General features: G+C 44.9%; 1 long non-coding RNA gene across 1 annotated transcript in view; it reads left to right on the forward strand.

The window, feature by feature from the left end:
* Window positions 1-688: 688 nt before the first annotated feature.
* Window positions 689-22,421, forward strand: part of LOC128323340 (uncharacterized) — a 35,485-nt gene continuing 13,752 nt past the window's right edge. Inside the window, exons 1-3 of the long non-coding RNA XR_008306216.1 lie at window positions 689-806; window positions 1,936-2,061; window positions 2,364-2,626. This is a non-coding gene — a long non-coding RNA (uncharacterized LOC128323340). The remainder of the gene's footprint in view (window positions 807-1,935; window positions 2,062-2,363; window positions 2,627-22,421) is intronic.

Consider the following 22,421-nt stretch of genomic DNA (forward strand, 5'->3'; position numbering starts at 1 on the left):
TAGGTTGCCCAGACTACCAAATAATCCCAAACCCCATAAAAATGCATTACTTTCTCAGAAAATGTGGGGAAACAATCTCATAGAAAAGCATGGAGAATGAGATAGGAAAGGCTAGAGTCACAGAGAGAGAAAAGAGGTTGCTATTTGGAGGAATGTTTGCAAGCTGCAAGCACTTTTACAAATATACTGTATATACCTGGGGTGGACCCTGAGGTCACCAAACATGCCCATTTGATTTTAGGGGTGGGAACGGAACAGGCTGGTCCGGTCCGAGTCCAAACTGGACCCGGACCAGACCTGGCCAGTTTGGTCCGGCACCCTCTCAAAGCCGCCCCCTGGTTCATTTTGGTTCGGTGGTGGTCCTGACCTTTTTTTAAAAAAACAACAACCAACCCCCTCCAGGGGAGTTGCCCAAGGCAGCCGAGGGTGGGGGTGGGGGTCCCAAGGTTCCCCCTCCCACCAACCAGACTTCCTTAGTCTATAAATCAGCAGGTTTTCAGCCTTTACCCCTGGTTCAGTGGCCATTTTGGAGGCTGCCGCACTTGCGCAATGGGCCTCTGCATGGCCTGGCATGACCCAGAAAGCATGGTATCTCAACAGCTGATCACAATGCATGACTCTATCATTTTATATACTTATATCTATGAGGCAGTACTGTTTGAAGCAGGAAATACAACAAAGGAAGCCTGGGGACCATAGAGAGAAGGGAGTGATAGGCCTGCATCTGTGAAAGGGAGGTTCTAAACATGTGATTGGAAGAATACATTCTACACACATTGGTCTGTTCATCTGAACCTGTTTTCCAAGTGGGTATAAAAAAACCACAGATATACTAAGTGCATGTTTTAAAGTATCATCTGAATTGGCCCATTGCCAGTCCTAATTAGGGATGTGGATCTGGGGGATTGGTTCGGGGATTCGGAGTCGAACAGAACCACCACCCCCGGTTCCGTCTGGACTGGTACCAAACCCCTCCTGGCTGGCTTGCAAATTTTTAAAAGTTAAATAAATTTAATTACCTTCTGCCCTTTCGGGGAGCTTCCTATAGGCCGCAGGGGTGTGTGTGTGTCCGTGAATGTTCCCCTGCCCCCCGCTGGCCTCTAAAATCACTGCTGTGGCCCGCTGCAAATGCGAGGCTGGCATGGCCCAGGGCCTTGCAGAGACCATTTGCGCATGCTCAGTGACCATTTTTTTCGGTGGCCATTTTTAAAAAATGGCTGCTGCACATGTGCAAATGGTCTCTGCAAAGCCCTGGGTCATGCCAGGCCTCGTAGAAGCCATTTGCATATGTGCGGCAGCCTCCAAAATGGCCACCGTGACAATTTATGGAGGCCTAAATGGGTCAAAAAATAACACTCCAGCGGGCAGCGGTGGTGATTTTAGAGGCCGGAGGGGGCAGAGGGACGTTTGCGGACCCCCCCCCCCGGTGGCCTATAGGAAGCCCCCCAAAGGGGCAGAAGGTAATTAAATTTATTTTAATTCTTTTTTAAATCACGACACCACCACCCCCGTACCAGACCAGACCAGGGGGTGGGGATTGAAGAGTACTGGACTGAACTAGATCAGTCAGGTTTGAGTCCGGTCCAGACTCAAACCGAACCGGTCCAGCCGGTTCTGTGCACACCCCTAGTCCTAATTGTGCATACCTTGGTCATAGTGACAGCAATTCTTAAAGCAGAGATTCATGCTGAATTTGGACAACACAGCAACCCTCAGTTATACTCACCTTAGGTAGGCGTTCCTCATTGTCAAAATGCGGAAAATTCTCACAACCTCAGTTCCATTGCCACCTTCAAACCAAGGATTGAACCCTCAGTCTGAAGTTAGGTAGCTTGCTGGAACCGGAGCTCCACTGACCCCATTGTGTTGTATGAATGCAGTGACCTGGGGTTTGCATTCAAGCAACTCCTGCAAGCATGTCCTCTCTCATACCAGGACCAATGGTTGCCAGGTACATGATGTGCTCGGTGGAAAAAGGAGAGGGATTGCAAGTGGATTCAATGGAATTGCAGCTGCCGGATTGTCTGTGGTATGATTCTTGGCTCCCAAGGTTAACCTCAGGTAAGCCTACCCTCTATTTTGCTTGTCATTCAGATGGGCCCTCAGAGTGTCTCCATTCCTGAGTTATTTCATATTTAGGGGAGGGGGAGATGGAGTTGTGGAGTCTGAGAGGATCACATCTGGCTTTCTTCCCAGTCATATCCTCTCCCCTCCATTTGTTCTTCATGTGGCTTTGGTACAATCAAAATAAGGAATGTTTCTACCAGTGGTGTACCTTTCAAAGAGCACAATATGTGAGCAATATCGTACCCACAGAGCACCCTAGTGCTTCCTCCTTACCTTCGTTTTTGCACTCTACACAGTATTCTCTAGCAATTATCTGAAACAAAGTTGACATCCTGGCAAGGCTCCACTCCTGGAAGCATCAAAGGCCTTGATGTGACAGTCCATGAAGCTGAGACGAAACAAGAAGGAAGCTGTCATTTGGGGGCTGCCAGCACTAACATAGCTTTGTAACTGAAAGATGGAAAAGGGGCCAGAGGTGTTAAGAAAGCCTGATGTCATCGTCCGAGCGGGAAGCCTCTTCAAGGTGATTGTCAGGAAGGCAACAGGTTTTGTAAAGCAGGTACAGTAGCATGTGTTAATATTGGTTTTGGTGGGACAAATCAATGGAGTTCTTTCCCCTCTACAGCCATCAACACACAGAGAGAGCCTGACCATGTGGGGCATGTCAGCTCCCCCAGGGTTGGAGGGAACGGCAACTCTCAGCTTAGGGAGAGACACAACTCTTTAATAGAACACATACCTTGCATGCAGAAGGTCTCAATTTCAATCTCCAGCTAAAATGGCCTCAAGCCATGGCCTCAGTGAAGCACCATCTTTGGAGCTAGCATGTCCCTGGATTGGGTGCCTATATACCTTTCTCCAGTGCGGCCTTTTGCAGCAGGTGTAGGAAAGGATCTTTTCTCCTGGGGCACACCTGAAGGGAAATGTGTGTTTGCAGTATAATACTGCTGCATGCTCCCCACTTCCCCAGACAATGAGAAGTTCCAGGGGTACAGCTATTTGGATAGGAATACAAATACAGCAAATATTTATCAGACTCAGCTACATGAGCTTGGTTTCCTTTGGAGGACAGAACAGTGGGGACTTATGGCATTTTTGTAAAATGTGTTTTATTTACAGTTATAAAAGCAGAGCTAAGTGGAGACAAACTGGGCACCCCAACCAGGCACCAGTTCTGCCACTCCACACTGGATATCTGCTAACCCCTGCTAACTTGGCAAAGAGGCACCTTGAAATGTGTTTATCTGCCCCTCCTCCTGCTCCATTTGGGCCAATGGAGTTGCCGGGGCGGGGGGTTGTGGTGGTGGTGTGTGTTTAAAAAAAATCTAAAAAAAATCTTGGCTGCTTTACACAAATCTGCCAGCAAGGGGAAGCACCATTCCAAAACAAAAATCTAACTTTGTCTTGCACCATTCCAGTTTTGCACAAGCAATAATTGGGTGGGGGTTTTTTTAAGAGGGGGAGTGGGGTGCGTGAGGAGATTCTATGGAGTGACAAAACAAGGGAACTACTTATTGGGGGGCGGGCAGAGAAATAAATAAATAAATAAATAAATAATAGAAGGGCTGTGGGATTACACAGAAATAAATGAATCACGATTTAGTTCAATAGGCTTCCTTTTAGTACATGACTGTTCTCTCTCCCTGCCCTTTGCCTTGTAGTAAGCAAGTGGGATTGCACAGAAGTAAATGATTTAGTTCAGTGGAATTGCACAGAAGTAAATGATTTAGTTTAATAGGCTTCCTCTTCAGTAAAAAGTGCATGAGAAAGGGTTGGATTTAGAAATCTGATAAGCTGCACTCCCCTCACCTTCTGTGTTGACAAGCTCAAGTTATATTAGAAGCAAGTGGAGTAGGAGGGTTGTGTGTGGTTTGGGATAGGGGTATGCAATTCAGATTTTTGGTGTTTTGATTTGGATATGAATCAAAACACCCCCAATTTGTTTTTGGTCCGAATCTGACCCATCCGAATCACCCCAGATTCGATTTGGATCCGAATTCATCTGAATCCGAATTGATTTGGATTTTAAAAAAAGAGTCCCAGGGCCAAATGAGTGGGGTGGGGTGGTAGTGCCTAATGGGTGGAGGCTACCACCCAAATTGCAGAGGGATTGGGCAAAGGGCTGATTTTTGGTGATTTGTTGAAGTTCTGAGTGTAGATTCTCGGGTAGCAAATGAGATTTTCAATACAAACCATGAATCCACTCTCATTTGTTATCAGAAAATCCATACTTAGAACACCTCAGAAACAACAGAACCCTGTACCCCATGGGGCACCCTCTGTTCACTACACTGCCACTCACTCTGGGCCACCCCAGCGCCCCCCAAGTACAGTTATGGGACTGCTGAAACCTACATGATTCCCTATGGAGAAAAACCTTAAAGATGCGTAAACTTCAACAAATCACCAAAAATCAGCCCTCTGCCCAAATCCTTTTTAAAAAATTCTGGTAGCTTCCTTGCCCCCCTTGGGCACTACCACCAACCCCACACCACTCTAGGTCACCCCTTTCCCCCCGACGTGAAGCAATACACCTCCATTATACCTTATGGGGAAAAACCTTAAGGACTTGTAAACTTCAACAATTCACCAAAAATCAGCGCTTTGCCCAATCCCCTTGCAATTGGGATGGTAGCCTCCACCCATTAGGCACTACCACCTCACCCCACTCTTCCACCCCAGATTCCACTTTATGCCCCAAATCTGCCCCAAAGACACTAAAACTGCAACAATTCACCAAAAATCAGCCTTTTGCCCAATTCCTCTGCAATTTGGGTGCTAGCCTCTACCCATTTCAAAAATGAGTTCCCAGCAGGGGTGTAGCTAGAGGAGAGGGGGCCCGTGTTCATCCCTCTCTCTGGTGGCCCCCCAGAGTGAGGGAAATAATGAAGAAAATAGGGAGGGGTGGAGCTGGAGGGCCCTCAGGAGCTGGGGGCCCGTGTTCTTTGAACCCTTTCACTCAATTATAGTTACGCCCCTGGTTCCCAGTATTTCCTAACTTCTGAATATTCCCACCTTAAATGCATAACGGTCCTGGCATCCCAGCAATTTGGTGAGAGTTTTTTGTCAATACAGTGAAGTTCTACCAGTATTAGCTGCCATCTGTGTATTAATTTAAGTATGTTTTCTCGTATTCTTGTTGAGATTGTTTTAAGAGGTTATAGCCATTTAAAGAGGCACATGGAAACCTCCACAATGCTTTCACTACCAAGCCCCACAGCTTTCTATCCTGAAAGGCAACACCTTCAACCCCTTCATTTCCCTGGTCTCACTCACCTAGCCCTGGTACCGTTCTCTTTCCCCATCCCATTCTTTCCTGCCATGTGCTTTTGGACATGAAGGGAAAACCAGGCTGGAAAGCAGACTGGAAGGTCTGGCCTAATCTGAAAAGACAAAATGATCTTCTAATCAATTCCCACCCACAATCTGACCAGTTTTCTGAATAAGTTTGAAAATGCATAGCAAGCTTCATTTTTAAGGTAAATAAACTAACAATTACCGTACCTCTATAAGTATTTAAAGGTAAAGGTATAGTGTGCTGTCAAGTCGGTGTCAACTCCTGGTGACCACAGAGCCCTGTAGTTGTCTTTGGTAGAATACAGGAGGGGTTTACCATTGCCATCTCCAGCACAGTATGAGATGATACCTTTGAGCATCTTCCTATATCACCAGAGGCGTATCTAGGGAAAATAGCACCTAGGGCAAGCATTGAAATTGCGCCGACTGTTCAAACATCTGACACCCATCTTTCAGATAACTTTACCATAATATCAGCTGAAAAATACAAGTCTGAAGGTCACATACAAGTCACATATCTGAATATGTGTACAGTGACTTATATATATATATATATATATATATATATATATATATATATATATATATATATATAACCTGTAGCTCCTTTGGGCGGCTTCCTAAAGGCCATGGCTGGGGGTCTGCAAAGGTCCCCCCTCCCCCCTGCTGGCCTCTAGGGCCTCACAGGGACCATTTGAGCATGTGCAGTGGCCATTTTTAAAATTATTTATTTTTTTTTTTTAAATGGCAGCATAAAACAAAATGGCCACCATGCATGCTCATGTGGCCTCTGTGAGGCCTGGTATAGCCCAGGGCCTCACAGAGGCCATTTGAGCATGCGTGGTGGCCATTTTGTTTTTGGCAGGCTTTAAAAATAATAATAATAATTTTAAGAAATGACGCCCCCTTCAAGTGGCGCCCGGGCACATGCCCTGCCTGCCCCACCCTAGATATGCCCCTGTATATCACTGCTGCCCAATATAGTACCAGCGGGGATTCGAACTGGCAACCTCTGGCTTTCTAGTCAAGTCATTTCCCCACTGTGCCATTAGGTGGCTACTCTATAAATATTTAGTAAAGTAAAGCGTGCTGCCAAGTTGGTGTTGACTCCTGGCGACCACAGAGTCCTGTGGTTGTCTTTGGTAGAATACAGGAGGGGTTTACCCTGGCCTCCTCCTGCACAGTATGAGATGATGCCTTTCAGCATTTTCCTATATCACTGCTGCCGCATATACAGTGGGTATAGAAAAGAATCACCCCCTTTGATAGACCTTAAATTCTGGTTCCCTTACATCCTGAAATGAAAACACAAAGAAAATTCCCTTCACCAGCTGTACTTATCCAATGCAACCTATAACATGCAACTGAAAAACATCACAATTACAGTCCAGAAAAAGTGTCAGAAACAAAAAACAAGAATTACTGAGATTGAAAAAGGATCAACCCCCCCCCCATGTCAATATTCTGTTGAACCACCTTTTGCTTTAATATCAGCCTTGATATGTTCCCAAAACATACAGAAATTAATTAATGAAATGGCTCCCTGTCCCCAAAGGGCTCCCAATCTTTACAGACACCAGCAACAGCCACTGGAGGGATGCTATGCTGGGGAATGGATAGGGCCAGTTGCTCTCCCCCTGCTCAATAAAGAGAATCACCACTTTTTAAAAGGTGCCTCTTTGCTCAGTTAGAGGGACAGATCTGTCTAGAGAAAGCTGAATATTTCCCTGGTTTTACATGGTTGATTATTTGCACATGGATGCCAGCAGGGTATAAAAACTACCATTACCAGCTAAGCCTGTGGGGATTCATTTTTGCAAGAGTAGCCATTCTGTAATTTTTCCCTTCAAAAATAATTATTTTACTCTAATTGGAGCTCTGTTTCTCATCTGTGACTAAGTCTTTCTAATTTTTAGCACTGAGTAGTTCAAAATTCTGGCATAGGATAAAAAGATATGTTTTTAGTGTATTACACCTTGCAAGTTTTGGCAGAAGAAAATGGGTCCACTTTTATTTTATTGTTATTGGTGGTGAAATGTTACGGCATGGTTGTGTTTTTACGGCATGGGTGTGTTATCAAGCCAAGTAAGTAAGTCACCTCCTTCGGGTGTGGCAGTGGCACACCAAGTGCACACTGAAATACTAGCTTCATACAATGCATTTTGCTATGATCCCAACAACCTGTTTTTACATTTAAGAGTCATTGAAAAAGACAGACAGAGTGTTAGAGCCAAAGTGTAGAGGGGAGCCATGAACTTGGCTCAGCTCTGCCTCAGCCATTCCAAGGAGGCAGAGCTGAGGGACAACACCAAACATCAGAGCCAAGAGACACACCAAAACGTACCACAGCCAGGAAGACCACTGTCAGCCCCAGACTAACCAGAAACCTCTTATAGCCTTTCTTGTCTAGGAGGGTCCAGTAGTTAGTCAAGAGCCTGAGATTAAGAATGCTTCACTGCTCAGGAAGAGACCCAGAATTGTAGATCTGGTGGCTCACCACACGGGGCACACAGATCCAAAGTCTCCTGGTTCTAGCCCTAGACACAGTACTCCTCCCTGCACCAAGTGGCATCATGCTCATCCTGACTTGCCAGGATGGGCATGATGAAAGGGATGACAGACTGAGCCGACAGCTCAGTCCTCATGTTGGGTAGAGACCACGAGCAGAAAGAGATGTTCCAAAGAACTGCCCATGATGAAGAAGACTCGAAAGAGTCAAAACACATTTGGCAAGAATAGAGGACATATCAGAAATCACTACACAAGAATTTACCTTGGGAACACCCACTCGAACTTCTCCCGATTCACCAGCAATAACTCTTCAATATGAACTGGATCCAATTTTTAAGTTGGATATTGTGTGTGTGTGTGTGTGTGTGTGTGTGTGTGTGTGTCCAACCTAAAAGGTTGTTTTTTGAACTCAACCTACTGTCCCCAGATAATTAATTGGACTAAACTTCTTTACCACCAGAGAATACTCTGCGGTGTGAAGACTTTAATGTTTCTCCTCACACCCCTCAACAGTTCTGGGATAGAGGAGGCTTCTTTAAACAACTAACTTTTAATTCAAGCTGCTATAACACCATCATATACTATAAGACCATGATATGTCTGACACTGGTGGCAAGTTCCAGCCTGGTATATGAGGGAGTGGGAAATTGGTGGTGGCGGGGAGTGGGGGAGAGTGTCTTCTACACCTTAGAGTCATTCCTGCTGGATGCAATTAGGTTTAACAAAGTTCATCATGCCTCTAGTGGCCAAAAGAGGTAATTGCAGTGCTAAGAATGCTGTACAATTCTCACCTCTAACACTCCTTCTCATTGCTCAAGCTCCAATCAACAACTCCCATCATCTCTTGCAATGCTAAAAAAACAGCCTTTTGGCAATGGTTTTGAGAGTCCATCTTCTCAATTGGACAGTATTTCAACTCCACGAACCCCTTTTCTTGTACATCACATACATAATGGTATTTTGTCTCAATATGCTTTGTTCTGGATTTTTTTCCCCCATTTGTGAAAGTGAAATACCACTTTGATTGTCCTCAACAATTCAGTTGGTTTTGGTTCATCAGCTCCAAAGTTTTGCAACAATTTGTGTATCCATGCCACCTCCTGGTACGCCTGAGTGGCTGACACATACTTCGCTTCTGTAGAGGAAAGCAACAGTGTTTTGCTTTTGGCTACACCAACTAATTGCTCCAACTCCATAAAAGAACAGGTATCCACTTGTGGATTTACAATCCGTTCTGTCTTCTGCCCAATCTGCATCTACATAACCCACTAGTCTAGGATTACTAAGTAAAGTGTGCCGTCAAGTAGATTTAGACTCCTGGGGTCAAAGTGTGGGTTTTTTTGGTAGAATACAGGAGGGATTTACCATTGCTTCCTCCCACGCAGTATGAGATGATGCTTTTCGGCATCTTCCTATATCGCTGCTGCCCGATATAGTACCAGTGGGGATTTGAACTGGCAACCTTCTGCTTGTTAGTCAAGCATTTCTGAGCTGTATCTTTTAAGGTACCTTTCCAGTCTTTAAATTGCAATCCAGTCACTTTTGGAGGGTGTACTCACTTTCCTGGTTAAAATTCCCACAGCTGAGATGATGTCTGATCTTGTTAATGTGGCACTATATAGAAGTTTCCCAGTTTTCCTATATTGCCCATTGTCTGGAAGAAGCTCACTGTTTGCATCTTGCTTGAAAACGTTGGCTTCCATTGAAGTGCTGACTTCCTTGGCATCTGTGAGACCCAGAAATTCTAAAAGGTCTTCTATCTTTTGATTCTGATTAAGATAACTATCTTGTTCTCTTTCTATTTGTATTCCAAGATAATAGGAAATGTCCCCTCCCTTTTGCTTTAATTCTGTTTCTTTGTTCAAATGCTTTACAATTTAATCACTATCTTCCCTGTTTTGACAACAAATAATCAAATCATCAACATATATTAGTATATAAGTCCATTTGTTGTTTCTAAACCTTGAATGAAGACAAGAGACAGCTTTTCCATGACTAAACCTTTGTTTAACTAGCAACTGATTTAACTTTGTATCCCAGGCTCTTGCTGCTTGCTTTAGACCATAAATGCTCTTTTGGAGCTAAAACACAAGTCTCTCCTTACCCGGTTCCCGAACCCTGGTGGTTGCTCCATTTAAATATCCTCCTTAACATCACCATGTAAAAATGCAGTTTTTATGTCGAAATGGACTGCATACATTTTCTTTGCTGCTGCAGTACAAAGGAACATTCTTAGAGAAGAATGTTTTACTACCGGGGCAAATGTTTCATCATAATCCTGTAAATATTAAAATGCCCGACGCAATTCAATATATAAACTATAATGTGACATTTTAATAATATTAAGGTAGCAAAAGTGCTATAAACATTATTGTAAAGCTGAATAAGTAAAATAGAGACCCATATGCATATGTCCTTCCCAAATAGGGTATGAAGTTCTTCAAGTGAATCCTCAAATAGGAAATTCTTCATAAAATGCCAGATCACATCCCAAAATATAATAAAATGCAGTTCTCAGATGTAACAAATGTCTTTTCCAAATGAAATGTAAAATGAAATCAGAAAATCTTAATGGGAATACATATAAAATATAAAATGTCAAGTTGCCACTCCACCATTTGTCATGAAATCCAGTTCCTCAAGTAAAATGAGTGTCTTTCTCAAGTGGAGTGCCAAATAAGATCACATATGAATCTCTATGAGAACATTTAAAATGCCAGAAGCATTTTTAATATACGTCTTCCTTAGTGGCATATATCAACTGTCTAAAAATACAATTACATACAATTACATACAATTAAAGCCAATATAATTATGCAGATTGGGTTGTATATAACACCTTGTCGTAAATCTGTTAGCTCGGCTAACCCAACAGAATTTACAACCCCCTTCAGCACTCCCCCTGTGAGCTAACAGAAAGTATCAGTGAAGCTGCACAAAGGAAAATGAAAGGCTCACAAAGAAAATAGTAAATGAATCAAGTCCCCTGAACTGAACTAGGTACCCCCCTCTAACAATAACTGAGTAACTAGCTGACTCCGCACAGAGCATCTGTGCAGTTGTGTACTGAGCTTGTGACATCCCCCGCAGCTCACTCTCCCCCCACAGCTCTCTCTCTCACTCTCCCCCCTGCTGCTCACTCTCTCTCTCGCTCTCCCCGGCCACTCGCTCGCTCTCCCCCCGCCGCTCACTCACTCGCTCTCCCCCCGCCGCTCACTCACTCGCTCTCCCCCCCCGCCGCTCGCTCGCTCTCCCCCCTCCGCTCGCTCGCTTGCTCCCCCCCCCCACAGCTCTCCCCATTGGGCGGGCCAGGGCCAGGCCATCCCACCACCGCCTCCCACCTTTTCCTCCTGGCTGGTAGGGCTTTGCCCACCGTCTGCCCACCTCCTCACCACCCGTCATTTCTCCCTGCCACCGCCTCCTCTTCCTGGCCGGCGAGGCTTCGCCCGCCATCTACCCACCTCTTCTGGCTGGAGGGGCTTTGCCTGCTGGCCCTCCACCTCTGCATCCTGACCGCTGCCATTATTTCTCTTCAATGCTGGAACTCTTGCACGCTCTAGAGCACCTGTGTGTTAGTACTTGATTGATCCCCTCACCTCAGAGATCTTCCCACCCTCACCTGGACTGCACTCCTGCTCCTCCTCCATCCTGTTGCTTCCATCCTCCTCACCCTTCTTGGTCGTGGCTGCAGCATTGCTGCTGCATATTGGCCAAACTGCAACCCCCTATCCCCAGAGACCTCCTCACCCGAGCCCCGCTCCTGCTCCTCCCTTCAGGAGCAGCAGCAGTGGTTGACTGGGCCGTTCCTCACTGCTGCCACCACCATGGCCGCTCGTTCCCCTCAGGCTGCTGACAGGCCCAGGCCCATCCCTTGCCTGACTGCCTCCCTCTTACAATGGCCTCAGTAGCCCCAAAGACAGCAGTGGTTGCCTGGACCCTTCCTTGCTGCCAGTGCCGCCATGGCCACTCATTCCTCTGTCAGGCTGCTGACAGGCTCAGACCTGTCCCTTGCCCTACCTTCTGTCTCTCTTCCCCCTCCCTTCTTTTTCTCTTTCTCTCTCCTCCACTTGCTCTTCTCCACTCTTTCTTCCCCCTCCCTTCATGTTTTTTCTCCCTCCCTCCCTGAGTCAACAGATTTTGTTCATTTACACAACGGCATCCTCCTTCTCTTAAGGGGCTCATTCCTCCCTCATGACCTGTCTTTTTCCCGACCCCTGCCTGCTATCCTTTTATATCCAGAACATCTTCCGACCAGTAACAGCTGCATTCCAACTGACCTTAACCATCACAGGCCTCTCCTCCTTATCTTCATAGGGAATCCCCACTGCCCAATCACCATGGTGCTTCTGCTCTCACAGGCTCCTTCTCCCTATCTGCATATGGAATCCCCACTGCCCAATCAGGTGCTTCTGCTTGCAAACTCAGCCAATCGCCTCCTTCCCACCACGTCGCCACGCATGGCCCGTTTTGGAGAATAGCCAATCACCTCCTTCCTACCACGTCGCCACACATGGCCCGTCTTGGAGAAATAATAATCTGAAAAGAAATAATATACTGAAAAGAAAACATAGCAAGGAATGAAGAAGACACCAAAGCAAGGAATTAATGGAACAAGAACACAGAGCACGAAAGAATAGAACAAGGGCAAACTGGAACTCGGAAAAGTTGAGAATTTCAAAATAAAACACGGTCCGCAGCCAGTGAAAGTTGCTAACAGCATCAGTGGAAATCACAGACTGCTTGATATATGACTCAAGAGAACCAGCAGCCAATCAGGCTTCCCTGAGTCAGCACTTCTGCTTCCGCTCTTGTGATCTCCTGCGCCTACATGTCTCCCACTGAGCTTTCCTCTTGAGATGTCTTCTCAAGACAGGTGAAATCCCAGCCTCCTCCTGATCAGTCTGCTCCTGATCAGGATTCATGTCTGGCAGCTGTTCTGATTCCTCAGCTTATCCCCTCTTTTAAATTTGTTCTGATTTTATACTGCTTTTTAACTGAAACAAAGTGTTTGGCTGAGTCCTTTTTAGCTTACATGCATTTTATCTATTCTGTTTGTGTTTTATATCATGTTTTAAAATTTTCTATTTTTAGATTCCCTCCCCCTCAGTCTTAATGCTACATCAATTTTAATCTCCGTAATACTGCAACACTTTCTTTATATTGCATTTGCTGTATAGTATTACTGTTTTACAACTTGTGCTGGTCAATGACCGTAATAAAGATTACAATGAGATTCCTCAGTTTCAGAGTCTGTTCTCCCTGCCAAATCCTGTTGCTGTGCCTCTGAGCCCTCACTAGTAGGAGAATCCTCCCGTTCCTCCTCTGACTCTTCTGAGTCAGAAGTCTGAGCCATGACAACCCTTTGCCATAAATGCTTGGATACATCAAAATAGCCAGATCTAATTATTTACATGCCATTTACACTCCCCTAATAACATTTTTGCCACCCTCTTACTCTCCCAGGCTAGTTGTTCTAGTCAACCTGGCATCCAGACATTTTTATTTAGATTTTAACATCAGAAATAGGATTGATGGGTTTCAGGGTTCGACCTGAAGTTTTATTATTTATTTCAGCATTCTACTTCTCAGAGTCTCCAAAGGAAGGAGTAAAGGATCTCAATGTGTGAGGATTCAGAATTAGGGAGTGGGGGGAGTATTCTATATTTGACTTAATGAGACTGTTTCCAATTAGATCCCAACTCATGTCATGCCCATTTGGTCCTGCCCTTGAGTCATGTCTCTGATCTATTGAGTGTCATAAGGCTCCACCCCATCCCACCAGGCTCTACTCTTTACCTCTCAGGCTCCTCTTCTTGAGTCTTAGAAGTTGAAGACTTGAGTTTGCTCTGAATTAGCATCTTTATTTCATTCATGTTTCACACAGTGGCCCACCAGATGCCTCTGGGGAGCCCACAGGCTGTTGCTCCCCTGCAACTGGTATTGGGAGGCATTGTGCCTCTGAGGCTGGAGATGGCCCACAGCCATCAGACTAGTAGCTATTGATAGACCTGTCCTCCATGAATCTGTCTAAGCCCCTTATAAAGCCATCCAAGCTGGTGGCCATCACCACATCCCATGTCAAGGAACCTCGATCATGTCTCCCCTTAGTCCCCTCTTTCCCAGGTAAAGAGCCCCAAATGCTGTAGCCTAGCCTCATAAGGAAGGTGCTCCAGGCCCCTGATCATTTTGGATGCCCTCTTCTGCACCTTTTCCAGTTCTACAATATCCTTCTTAAGATCCTTCTTAAGATAGAGTGACCAAAGCTGTACACAGTACTCCAGATGTGGCCGCACCATAGATTTGTATAAGGGCATTATAATTTTATCATTTTTATTTTCAATCCCCCTCCTAATGATTCCTAGCATGGAATTAGCTTTTTTCACAACTGCCGCACATTGAGTCGACACTTTCAATGAGCTGTCCACCACAACCCCAAGATCTCTCTCCTGGTCAGTCACTGACAGCTCAGATCCCATCAGTGTATATGTGAAGTTGGTGTTCTTTGCCCCAATGTGCTTCACTTTACACTTGCTTGCATTGAACCGCATTTGCCATTTTGTCAACCAGTCCCCCAGTTTGGAGAGAACTTTTTGGAGTTCCTCAAAATCCATTGTGGATTTCACTACTCTAAATAGTTTAGTGTCATCTGCAAATCTGGCCACTTTGCTGCTCACCCCAACTTCTAGATCGTTTATGAATAAGTTAAATAGCACTGGTCCCAGTACCAATCCCTGGGGGACCCCACTTCCTATCTACCTCCATTGTGAAAACTGTCCATTTATTCTTACTCTCTGTTTCCTGTCCTTCAACCAGTTACCAATCCACACATGAATCTGTCCCCTTATTCCATGACTGCTAAGTTTACTCAAGAGCCTTTGGTGGGGAACTTTATCAAAAGCTTTTTGGAAGTCCAAGTATACTATGTCAACCGGATCACCTTTATCCACATACTGTTGACACGCTCAAAGAACTCCAAAAGGTTAGTGAGGCAAGACTTTCCCTTGCAGAAGCCATGCTGGTTCTCCTTCAACGAGGCCTGTTCTTCTATATGCTTAACAATTTTGTCCTTAAGTATGCTTTCCATCAATTTACCCGGCACCGAAGTTAAACTGACCGGCCTGTAATTTCACAGATCCCCCCGCCCCCCCGGATCCCTTCTGGTACAGAGCCTGATTGTAGGGACAAGTTATATATTTTTGCAAGGAGATTGGCAATTTCACATTTGAGTTCCTTCAGAACTCTTGGGTGGATGCCATCTGGCCCTGGCGATTTGTTAATTTTTAGCTTTTCAAGACAATTTAGAACATCTTCCCTTGTCACCTCAAATTCACCCAGTTCCTCAGCCACTAAACCTGAAAAACTCAATTCTGGAGAGGGTATATGGTCCGAATCCTCCGCCGTGAAGACAGATGCAAAGAACTCATTCAGCTTCTCTGCAATCTCCTTATCTTCCTTAATAATCCCTTTCACACCCTCATCATCTAAGGGTACTGTTAGAGGTTGTTGATTTTTACCCACAGTAGGTAAAACAGCAGAGGACTAAGGAATGAGCACACACTCCAGTTACAGAGTAGGTAGCAGAGGATGGTTTGGATATTGCAGCTGTTTAGAGAAAACACATTGAGATCCTTGTGTGACTAAACACTAAATATTTATTGGTTAAATACACTTAGATAGGAAAGACCTATATCTAATCTAAAGGACTACATAGTGGATAGGTAAGGAGAGAGAGAGAGAGATGTTTCCATCTGCTCTCTAGGAGGAAAGGAAGGATTGTGACTCAGCACAGGAAGTGCTGCAGAGTCAGTTCAGGGGTCATAGAGTAGGGACAGATAGGGAGACGCTGACTCACTGTCTCTACACCCAATGCCCCTAGTGGTCATTAGGACAGTTGGTGCAAAAGGTCGATGCACTGGAAGTTCATCTCCAATAGGTACAACTGCCTCCCTGGCAGGTTTTCTACTTCTGATATATTTAAAGAAGTTTTTGTTATTCCCCTTGACACTTCTAGCTATATGCCCCTCAAACCCTCTCTTTGCATCCCTTATTGTGTCCTTGCATTTCTTTTGCCAGAGTTTATGTTCCTTCTTGTTTCCCTCATTTGGGCAGGACTTTCATTTTCTGAAGGAAGTCTTCTTCCCTTTTATAGCTTAACTGACTCTACTTGTTAGCCACGCTGGCATCCTCCTGAACTTGGTGGTACCTTTCCTCCTTCTTAATATACATTCCAACTGTGCTTCTAGTACTGTGGTTTTAAATATGTTCCATGCTTTCTGGAGTGATTTGACCCTCCTGACTTTCCCTTTCAACTTCCTTCTTACCAGTCCCCACATTTTTGAGACGTTTGCTTGACAATTCTCCACTCGCATATATGCTGAATTGGATCACACTATGGTCACTGCTACCCAATGGTTCTGCAACTCTGACATCTCGCACCAGGTCCTGGGCACCACTCAGGATTAAACCCATTGCCATCTCCCCCAGTGTCAGACCGCAACTCCGTGGTCCGTGCACATCCCTGGAAGCAGATGCCACCTTGTTCCCGCCGGCAATCCCCCAGGCATTATTTTAAAAGCTGCTCTGTGACCTTCTTGATTTTTAGCACCAGCAGTTTGGTTCCATTTTGGTTCAAGTGGAGCCCATCCCTTTTGTACAGGCTTCACTTTCCGCAAAATGTATCCCAGTGCCTAAAGAATCTAAACCCCTCCTCCAGGCACCACTGTCTCATCCATGCATTGAGACCACTCAGCTCCGCCTATCTCACTGTCCCTGCACGTGGAACAGGTAACACTTTAGAGAACTCTACCTTGGGGGTCCTGGACTTCAGTATGCCACCTAGCAGCCTAAATTTGGCTTCCAGGACTTCCCGACTGCATTTCCCAACATCGTTGGTGCCACCATGCACAATGACAGCTGACTCCTCCCCAGCACTGCCCAACAACCTACCTAGACACAGTGTGACGTCTACAACCTTTGCACCAGGCAAGCAAGTAACTGTGTGGTCTACACATGAGTCACAGACCCATCTCTCTATGCCCCTAATGATTGAATCACCCACTACTAAGAGGCCCCCACCCCCTGGAATAGTATCCTCTGTGCAAGAGGATATGGGCGCATCACCCAAGGAAGGGGTCCCTGCTAAGGGAGTGTTTCCCTCTTCCTCAGACCGATGCCCTCCTTTTCTGAGACCCTCATTCTCCATGACAGCAGAAGCGCCATCAGCATGGGAGTGGGATGCCTCTACCATGTCCCTGAGGGTCTCATCCAAACACCTCTCTGCCTCCCTGAGCTTCTCCAGGTCAGCCACCTTGGCTTCAAGGGAACAAACTTGTTCCCTGAGAGACAAGAGCTCTTTGTAATGAAAGCACACCCACAACGCCTGCCCCTCAGGTAGATAGTCATACATGCAACATTCTGTGCAATACATTGGGAAGCAGCCCCTCCCCTGCTGGCATTCTACCTTCAAAACTAGTTTTATTGGCTATTTAGAGTATATGGGGTTTGAAGCTAGGTACTGGGTAGAGTTGTCAGCTGATTAATGGTTTTTACTTTTTTCCTCCAAAAAAATTACAAAGCTTGGGTAGTACTCACCTTATTCTTGCCTTGTGTGTCTCCCCACAGCTTGGGATGAATGAATCCCCCACTCAGGCTTCTCCTCTGGCAAAGACACAAACACTGCGAGCTAGCCAGAAATCCAACCCTAGGAGATTCCCAGCCCTAGCAGACCTAGCTTCTCCTTTCCCTCTTGTTTTCTTGTTGATTTATTTATTTATTTTATATCCTTGCTGTGGAAATGTTGCTACAAGCTTGTTGCTTCCTCCCTCCTCAAGACTAGCAAGCAAGACCAGCAAGCAATGACCATGTTGGCCCCTTCAGCTTTGTCAAATGTTTATAACATGGAAAGCAAACAGCCATCATTTCAATTTCATGGGACTCTTCAAAACAAGGCTTCGGTTATGAAGGAGTAGCAGAACGTCCATCCGTAGATCATCTGTGGCAGGCCTGAAATTCTGCCAAGTTGGATAAAAATAAAATAAGGGAAAATAAGGGTGTTTTTTGTGTGTGTTTTTTTAAAAGAGGGAACATTACATTTTAAAATGGGAGTAATTGTATTCTGTATCTGAAATGGCATCTGAAAGTGATTTAGCTGAACAATGTGGTTTCTGATTGGTATTTGAATTGGTTCCAGAACATTTTTAACAACCATCATAAAGATCCCAATTATCTGATTCTTTCTCTCCCACCCCCTGCCAACATGGTCATAGAGTTAAATTTCCCAGAGGGAGATACCTTTCCTCCTTGCTTTCTCAATCTGTATGTAGATCCCACATATGCACAAATCATTCCAAATGAAGAAAACTGCTCATAGGCACAGATTATGCCCACAATTTGAAAGACTAGGGCCTACAGATGGGTGTGGTTTGTATTCTAATCCAGTGAATGAGGCAGCTGACACTGGGCTGGTTTGTTATTCCAAGACCTGTTGAGGATTAATTTACAATTCAGAAAAGCAGGCCTCAGCATTCCCCAAATAATTACTTACTAAAAGAGCCCTGTAAAATTCAACAATCGACAGAAATATGAGGCAGAAATAATTCAGTGATATCAAGGCTGTATGCTGAACCAAGTTTGAAGTACTTCCCTCTCACCCCACACATGCACATTTTTATGTCAGTTAGGATTGCTAACCAACTGGAGGGTGTGGGGGCAGCTAGCCTGACTGGGTCCCCCCCCCACTTCCTTCTGGACCAATTGCCAAATGTTTGTGTGCACGGAAGCCAGTATGTTGGGCTGGTTGCCACATCCCCCCCCCCAAAAAAGTAAAGCTGGAACTGGAAAAGTTGACAGAATCATTCTCACTTTGCAAGTGTGTTTGGACAATGAAGCCCACGCATATGCACTCAGAAGTCAGCCTGTGGAACTCCATCCCAGGACACCATTTCAAATTCTGGTGTGTGAGAGACTGAAAGATACATGTGTTTGGTTCTTCCAGAGCTAGCTAAGGCTCTTCCAGATGGCAATAAACAGTGCTTTGAAAAAAGCTTGCAAGTAGGTTGAAGGCAGGAACTTACTCCGCATCCATATACTCTTGCAGACTTCGGTCAGCTTTTTCAGTGGGACCTCATGTGCAGGACATGCAGCCCACAGGGACCTCACACCATTTTCTCAGCACCACCTGCAGGCCAGCTCTTGCTTTCTGTGATCAGTATTGAAAAGTGGTGGGCTAATTGCAGAAAGCAAGAGCTGGTGTCTGGAAGAGCCCTAGGTGGGAGTGGGGAGTGCCAGAGCAACATGAAAACTTAGCAGCAGCAGCAGCAGCTTTGGGAGTTACTGGCTTTCCTGTATTGTTGGTTGGTGTTGGTGTTTTTAGTATAGTATTTTCAGTCTCTGTGCATGGGGATGGGCTAAACTAGACTATTTTCGAACATGAGTGTTTTGTTATCGTAGCTGACCCTGCCATGAGGGAAGATGAGGCAACTGCATCTAACAGCAGATGCTGGGTGCCATTAAGGGCACCAAAGCAGGACACACCCAGATCTGATCCGTGGGACAATTCATCTGGAGGTTCGTCCAGATGTATAACATTAATTATGAGATAGGGAAAGTAGATGGAAAGAACTTTCTCTCTCTCTCTCTTGCATCATACCCAGAGCGAAAGCCAAGCCATGTTCATCTGCAGCAGCAAATATATGCATGAAGTATAATCCTCAGTAGGCAGGTAGGGGTGTGTGTGTGTGTGTGTGTGTGTGTGTGTGTGTGTGTGTGAATAAAAACATGATAGATTATTTAAAAAATTAAAAGCTAAAGTGTCAAATGACAGGCAATATAAAAGAACTAGACTTGTGATTAGTGTAAAGGTATACAAGACAAGCACTGTGAAAATCCATAATAGCAGTAATAGGTGATAACTGCCTAGCAAGCCTGTTAACTGTAAATAACTGTAATGTGATACATAACTATAAATGTGATTTTAAAAAACCACAACCCTTTGTCTCAATTAAGGCCTGCAGATATGGTGTCAAGCATCACTATAAATTCCAGTTTAACTGATTCTCACCCTAGCCTCCTTTTGAAATGTTCCTGTTGAAGAATTGTCACTTTGCAGTCTGAAGCAGAGTGTCCTAGAAGGCTAAACTATTCTCCCAATTGATTCCAGGACAGACCTAAAATTGAAAAAGACAGAATACCACAGGCTGCCATCTAGAGTTTCTCATTAAAACCACTCTAGTATGTCATCAGTGATCTAGCACCCATCTTGGACAATGAAACACGCTCCTCTATCACATATCTTGGTTAATCAATCTGCCCTTACTTACACACAGACTTCTGGCAACATTCAGAAATTAGTTGGAGAACCTTTTACTCTGCTGCAGAACAATGTTTTTTTAAAAGCTATTGCTTGATGTGTGGTTGTGCAGCAGTCATTACATCCTGATTGCTGAGTCTCCGAGTGTTAAAAACACTTCCCGGAGTCACTCGGGGGAGTGGGGATATCTTCCCCACTCAATGTCACTTTTCAAAGGTTACCAATACAGATGACCAGTTTAACAAGTGGTAGAAATAAGAAGACTTTCCACTTGATAAGGCTCCCCAACCTTTAGCACATGTAAAAATGTCTCTTTACTGAGCAAAGAGGCACCTATTAAAGTGATAGCTCTCTTATATTTAACAGAGGTCATCCCTTCCAGTGGCTGTTGCTGATGTCTGTTTTCAGATCAAACCCTTTTGAATCTAGGTTTAATGTGAGTTATCGACACTCGCATGATGGTGTGAACCCATGCTAAGATGGTTTATGGCCTGAGATGAATCTGAGATAACTGCCTCGTTATGAGTTCCCAAAATGTATTCATTTATTTATTTGATTTCTATACCGCTTTTCATTAAAATAATCTCAAAGCAGTTTTGAGATCACACTAATGTCAGTAACCCACATTAAACCTAGATTTGAACAATTGTGTGGATAATACTATTTCATAATAAATAAATGATGATTTGATTACTTTGAGAACAATGTCAAAAGAACACAACCAATATCTGTTGTTTGATGCATGGTTATCCAACATTCATTATGCTCTGACTGTATTAAGCCCCTTTAAATACATCTCTAGGGCCCCTGACTTTTGAAAACAGGATGTTGGACTAGACAGAACTTTGATGTGATCCTGCAAGGCACTTCTTATGGTCTTGTGAAAGCCCCACCCATTGAAATGAATAGCAACTGCACAAGGAGATGGGCAAGTCCATTAGTGTGTGCGGGGAGCAGAGGTTCACCTAGGTAATTTTGGACCCTGGACATAAAGGCCTTTGGAGGGGGGGGGACATAAAGGCCTTTGGAGGGGGGAGCCCACCCACCCCCACAGTATTTTAAACACATTTTTAACACAACCACACCACCTGGGCACAGACTAAAATGGATTTGAGGACCCCCAGAGGGTGTGGAGGCCCTGGACTTCGGCCCCGAAGTCCAGGGGTAAGAGTGCCTCTGGCAGGGAGGTGTCATGTGGATGTTCTGCTTTGGGTGCCTACATGTCCTTTGCCAGTCCTGTTTATGATTCTGTAAAAATAAAGAGACCCTCCTGCTCCTGGAACATAGGAACTTAGGAAACTGCCATATACTGAATCAGACCATAGGTCCATCTAGCTCAGTACTATCTACACAGACTGGCAAGGTTGCAGGCATGAATCTCTTTCAACCCTATCTTGGAGATGCCAGGGAGGGAACTTGGAACCTTCTGCTCTTTCCACAGTGGCTCCAGCCCCTTAGGGGAATATCTTACAGTGTTCACACATTGTCTCCCATTCATATGCAACCAGGGTGGACACTGCTTAGCTAAGGGGACAAGTCATGTTTGCTACCACAAGACCAGCTCTCCTCCTGCTTTTTTCTCTATTCTTGTTTGCCAAATAACAACCCAAATAGCCTTTTGCAATGGAGAGGAGATGGAAAAACCAATGCTGACCTCAGCATTGCTTGTCACCCATTTAAAGCTTTGTTTAGGCCCTTGCACATAATTTATGAGGTGTCACAGTATTCTGACCAAAATAGCTTGGGCAGAGCCCATTTTTACACTCCAGTTATAGTTTAATTCTGTCTCCTTCTGCAGCACCGTCTGTCTCTTTAATCAGCAGAGCCTCATATCTTCCAGAAGTTATTTGTATAGCAACAGCCTGATCTACAGTTTCACCAAGACATGTGCAATCCCTGCCTTGCTGGCCTTTTCATCCCAGATTAGAGGGGAACTCCCTTTTTTGGTTCTTGGCCATGGAAACACTTGCTTGACAAAGTGCTCTGTGTTTGTTTCAAGAGGAGGTGGGTGTATTCAGGGTCCCTGAATAAATGTGAAGTATCAAGAACTCAGACAACCACCATCAACCACAACAACTCATTTCCATTTGGATCCTAAGATTTCTTTGCTGAGCATTCCTGAAGGAAGGAAGAAGAAGAAAAAAAGGCCCCAGCTCAGTCGTCTCCTCCAAACCCACTATGCGGCTCTGTCTCCATAAACGCGTTCTTGGGACTAAAGCTATGTTTCCCTTGGCTGGCA

This window comes from Hemicordylus capensis, chromosome 4 (genome assembly GCF_027244095.1).
Source record: "Hemicordylus capensis ecotype Gifberg chromosome 4, rHemCap1.1.pri, whole genome shotgun sequence".
In the NCBI taxonomy this organism is placed as follows: Eukaryota; Metazoa; Chordata; class Lepidosauria; order Squamata; family Cordylidae; genus Hemicordylus; species Hemicordylus capensis.